The following is a 6000-nucleotide window of genomic DNA, read 5'->3' as shown; positions in this document are numbered from 1 at the left end:
TACCCAGCATGCACTGGGGGTCTCCTCGAGCGGGAAACTCTCCTCTCTCCCGAGCTGCACCACCATCTTAATAATTTGGCAGCCCGTCCTCTAAACGAAAACCCAAGATCCATTCTATGCACCCGCCAAACCCGCCTGTTTATGAATGAAAGACGGTTTACGCACGACTCACAACTGATGACGTTCGAACACTTCCGGATCAAGTGCTTCACTGGCGAATTTTGTTCGAATCACAACACTGTAAATGCTTCACCCACGTACTACAAATACAAATAATCGCCAACAGCAGCCCGTCCTCCAAACAAAGATCCAAAAGTGATTCCATGCACCCGCCAAACCCCCTGTTTATGAATGAAAAGCGATTTACACACGACTCACAACTGCTGACGTTCGAACATATCCGGAACAAGTGCTTCACTGACGAATTTTGTTCGAATCACAATGCTATAAATGCTTCACCCACGTACTACAAATACAAATAATCGCCAACAGAACCTAAACACCTAACCTAACCTAACCTATGCCTATATATGCACAATATGCTAATATATTATAATATTAATTTATACTTGAGAAAATTCCCGTTTTGAATGAACAGCATGTTAAAATATATTAATGCGTCTGTGGGGTCGACCGCTGAATGTAATGGACTTGAGTCGAGGACGCGTTGCGTGTGTAAACCGCATTTCATTCATAAACAGGGGGTTTGGTGGGTGGATGGAATCACTTTCGGATCTTTGTTTGGAGGACGGGCTGGGTTTACAGAGTTCCAATTCGAACAGAGGTCGTCAGCGAAGCACTGTTCGATAATGTTCGAACGTCATCATTTGTGAGCCTCAAACTGTTGTTTCCACACTCTTGAACTCACATGGAACTGTTGTTTCCATTCCGAATCTCCATGGATTGGGACTTGGCCCTCGTATCCAAGACGGATTCTCGCTATTACTAATTCTCTCCCGCGACCACCTTCTCTTCGTCCATAATGATTGGGGATTGCCAGCAGTAACCACATTGTACCATCGTACAGATTCACTGATTTGTGCTTCTATCCTCCTTTCCTCAGTTACCTTATCACGGTGATGTTGCCTGACAATACCTCTAATTTGTAGAAGTCTTTGATATGAAGAATTCAAATATGAAGAATTCAATATGCATGAGTATACTCATACCTACTTATACCCAGTAGGCACATGCTGGACAAACTACGTTAATTCTACGTTGAATCAACGTCTACAACGTTAAATCAAAGTTACGTGAGCTTGTTCTGATCTGAGATGTTCTAGCGAGTTCAGCGGACAGTGAGTTCTGGAGCCTAGGATGTGTAATAATGACACAAGAGGTATACTACACAGAGGTGTACCCCGCTTCCCGGTGAGTCTGTATAAAGTTTACTAAACAAAACTATATAAAGATTATAGTCTACTTTAGTTCTGGACTATGTTAGGACCTGTCTATCTATCTATCTCTCTCTCCAGCATGGATCTACAAGCGTTAGCCGCTTATTCGTATGAGGCTATCGTAAGCTTCTGTATGAGGCTATCGTGTGAGCTTCTGTATGAGGCTATCGTGTGAGCTTCTGTATGAGTCTATCGTAAGAAATGTTGGTTCAATCGCTGGTACCAAGGAACCCTTCCCCACCCCCCCTCCGATTCCTCATTCTTCAAGACAATAAACACCACCACTTAGATCCTCCACCTTCGCCTCGGATTCTTCTTTATTTTGGTGTGGTTCAAAAATGGTTAAAAAATGTGATCATTGTATGTTGTGTTGTGTGTGTGTGTGTGTGTGTGTGTGTGTGTGTGTGTGTGTGTGTGTATGTTGTGTTGTGTGTGTGTGTGTGTGTTTACTAGTTGTGTTTTTGCGGGGGTTGAGCTTTGCTCTTTCGGCCCGCCTCTCAACTGTCAATCAACTGTTTACTAACTACTTTTTTTTTTTTTTTTTTTTTTTTTTCCACACCACACACACACACACCAGGAAGCAGCCCGTGACAGCTGACTAACTCCTAGGTACCTATTTACTGCTAGGTAACAGGGACACTTAGGGTGAAAGAAACTTTGCCCATTTGTTTCTGCCTCGTGCGGGAATCGAACCCGCGCCACAGAATTACGAGTCCTGCGCGCTATCCACCAGGCTACGAGGCCCCTAATTTTAGAGGCACACACACACACACACACACACACAATTTGTGTGTGTGTGTGTACTTACCTAATTGCACTTGCGGGGGGGTTGAGCTCTGGCTCTTTGGTCCCGCCTCTCAACTGTCAATCAACTAATGTACAGGTTCCTGAGCCTATTGGGCTCTATCATATCTACACTTGAAGCTGTGTATGGAGTCAGCCTCCACCACATCACTGCTTAATGCATTCCATTTGTCTACTACTCTGACACTGAAAAAAAATTTTCTAACGTCTCTATGACTCATTTGGGCACTCAATTTCAACCCGTGTCCCCTAGGGCGTGTGCCCCTTGTGTTAAATAATCTGTCTTTATCCACCTTATCAATTCCTCTGAGAATCTTGTGTGGGGTGATCATGTCCCCTCTAACTCTTCTGTCTCCCAGTGACTTGAGGTTCAATTCCCGTAGTTTCTCCTCGTAGCTCATACCCCTCAGTTCGGGTACTAGTCTGGTGGCAAACCTTTGAACCTTTTCTAGTTTAGTCTTATGCTTGACTAGATATGGACTCAATGCTGGAGCCGCATACTTTAGGATTGGTCTGACATATGTAGTAGACAAAGTTCTGAAAGATTCCTTACACAAGAATCATCGCAGAGACCGTTCTCAAGTTAGCCAACCTGTTATATGCCGCTGATGTTATCCCCTTGACATGAGCTTCAGGGGACAGGTCTGGCATGATATCAACCCCCAGGTATTTCTCTCTCTCTCTTGAAGTATTTTATCTCCCAAATGATACCTTGTATCTGGTCTCCTGCTCCCTACACCTATCTTCATTGCATTGCATTTGCTTGGGTTAAACTCTAACAACTATTTGTTTGATCATTCCTGCAGCTTGTCCAGGTCTTCTTGAAGCCTCAAGCTGTCCTCCTGTCTTAATCCTTCTCATAATTTTGGCGTCGTCAACAAACATTGAGAGGAATGAGTCTATACCCTCTGGGAGATCATTTACGTATATCAGAAACAGGATAGGTCCGAGTACAGAGCCCTGTGGGACTCCACTGGTGACTTCACGCAAATCTGAGGTCTCACACCTCACTGTAACTCTCTGCTTCCTATTGCTTAGGTACTCCCTTATCCACTGGAGCGCCTTACCAGTCACTCCTGCCTGTCTCTCCAGCTTATGCATCAGCCTTTTATTGGGTACTGTGTCAAAGGCTTTCCGACAGCCCAAAAAAATGCAGTGTGTGTGTAAATGTATAAAAGCTTTTTACTGAAGTAAATTAATACATTCGCTTTCATGCCATTATACAGGTAAGATTACAGGTATTCAAGGGACAGACAGCCACAAATTTTCAGGTAAGTTCCCATTTCCGTCTGTTTCCACAGGTGTATTTTAGAGGTGTAGCCCAGGGCGTGGGTGTGTTGGGGCGTGGGTGGTGTGGGCGTGGGTGTGTTGGGGCGTGGGTGGTGTGGGCGTGGGTGGTATGGGCGTGTTGGGGCGGGGTATAATGACCCATGTGGTGGGAGAGTTGTGTGCTCCAGAGGGATGATGACCCCGCATGATAACAGCCTATGCCACGCCGTAGTTTAATAGGCTCCTTGTTATTAAGGATCAAAATTATTTAAATTAATCCCACTGTTGCCATATTATACGTTTGTTCGCAGGGACAATTGCGATGACACAGTGAACAGTCAGATAATTTCGTAACACACCCCAAAAAAGAGGTAATTTTGACATTAAAAATAATGTCAATAATTCCTGTTGTCTGGTCAGGAAGCTTGTACTTAGACTGATGAAAGTAAACTAATGACCTTCCTAGCTACTGGGTACCTATTTTCTGCTAGGTGAATAGGAGCATCAGATGAATGGAAACTTGCCCAATCATCTCTGCCCCCTCCCGGGAATAGAATCCAGGTTTTTGTGGAGATTGGGGCTATATTAACAACAGGGGGTCGGAAGTGTTGCAAACCGCCACCAACTGATTAATGCAATGTCAGAGGCAAGGTACGTCCTGGATAGTGGGTCAGGACTTGTCACCTCTACTCGCTAAGGACGAGAGAAGAGGTGACAAGCCTCTTTTTTTTGGAGTAAAGAGACGTGATCTCTATCCTCTCCCTACGTGGAGAGGGTAGAGATTGAGTCTAAAAAACAGCTACAGGTGATGAAATAGGTTAGAATGGAAAAACCTTAGATTAGAGCACGATAAAGATACAGATCAGAGAGGTCAACAATTCGAGCTTGAGAGTAGAAGTGAGGCATCAGAAGAATGCAAGTAAGTAATCATCACAAGAAGGTGACCGGGAAGACTATGAAACAGCAGCAGAAGAATGCAAGATAATGAGACGGACTCATGACTTCTCAAAATGGCGAACATTTCGAAAAACTTCTCAAATTCACCCAAGCCCATCTTGTGTATTTCTATTTAATTATCGTATTTTTTATGATATATATGTTTACGTTTAATATAATAATAAAGTATTTCAGTTGTTTGAAATGTGGAAATACCTGAGCACGTATTTAACGAGGCGACAGGAGCACGAATTGCCTCATCCCGCTTTATTATGTAATTAATTGTTAAACAAAAAATAGGCTACATTAAATCTATAAATTCGTGTTATGTTTATGTGTGTGTTCTTTTCCAATTTGTATGTAATTTATATTCTATTACCCTTCGTCTCCGAAGCTTATGCTACTTGCTAATTTGTCTTAAGGCTTCATTCAGACACTCGAGCGACGAGAAAATGGCCTTTTGTTACTGAGCTATTGGGTATTTATCTAGCCACTGAGTACCTTAAGCTCAATGGTGGTGTAGTGATATTCTGCGACTCTGAAAGTGCTCTGCAGTCCTTAAATCACCCATCACAATGTATGTCTGAAGTAGCTTGTAATATTAAATGTAATGTAATTTTTGTCAATGATAATAACTATTGTATAAAATTTGTGTGGATCCCATCCCATGTTGGAGTTGGGAAACATGACTTTTGTAGATCGATTGGCCAATGAGGCTTGCAGGAAAGAAAACACTGATTATGACTTTGGACTATCTAATGCAGTTATTAGAAATATACAAATTAATTTCTTTAATTAAGATTTAGAAGAACTAAGAAATGCCCAGAGACCTGAAAGCTGCAGTATTAAGAGCTATGACAACTTGTGTAATAATAGGTATTTGTATGGTCAGCACATTAACTGGACCAGGCAATGTGATGTCATTGCGCGAATTCGCCTTGGCTATAGACACATCTGGCAGGTTAGTGAGGCCCACCCACTACCAGAATACTCAGATTGTAAACTCTGTGATAAACCTTTAATGCATTCACTAGAACACTATATTGTTGAATGTGAAACCGTAAAAGATTTTAGACCTCCTGGCCTATTGTACCACCAACTGTGTAACTATTTCATTGACTCAGGTGTTCTGGACGACATACTGACGATTTATGCAAAATTTGCCTGTGCATTTTAAGGAATGAAGAACAATGTTATTTATATTACTTCTAAGCTGCATCACTTATGAACCCATCCCTGTCCTTATGTGGCAGTGCACAATAGAATATTGCTTCTACATATACATACAAACAAGAACCATGATATGTGTGCTAGTTTAGACCTATTGTCTTGTGTATGACCCTCTGTCTTGCCCGAGTGAATACCAGCATTATCCTCACTTTAATAAGACAATTGAAATCCTCAGATTAGGCAAAATTGTAATTCATTGTCAATAAAAATTTTAATAATTTATTATTTTGTGTAATTATTTTCCACGTCATACTGGCTGTTGTAGTTTTTTATATGCAATGCCCAAGTATATGTCATGATATAACTACGTGTTCTTGCATAAATCACTAATGTCCTTTGAAATATAAAATATTTATATAAGTTT

The sequence above is a fragment of the Procambarus clarkii genome, chromosome 13 (genome assembly GCF_040958095.1).
Source record: "Procambarus clarkii isolate CNS0578487 chromosome 13, FALCON_Pclarkii_2.0, whole genome shotgun sequence".
In the NCBI taxonomy this organism is placed as follows: domain Eukaryota; kingdom Metazoa; phylum Arthropoda; class Malacostraca; order Decapoda; family Cambaridae; genus Procambarus; species Procambarus clarkii.
Note: the sequence above shows the minus strand (reverse complement) of the source record.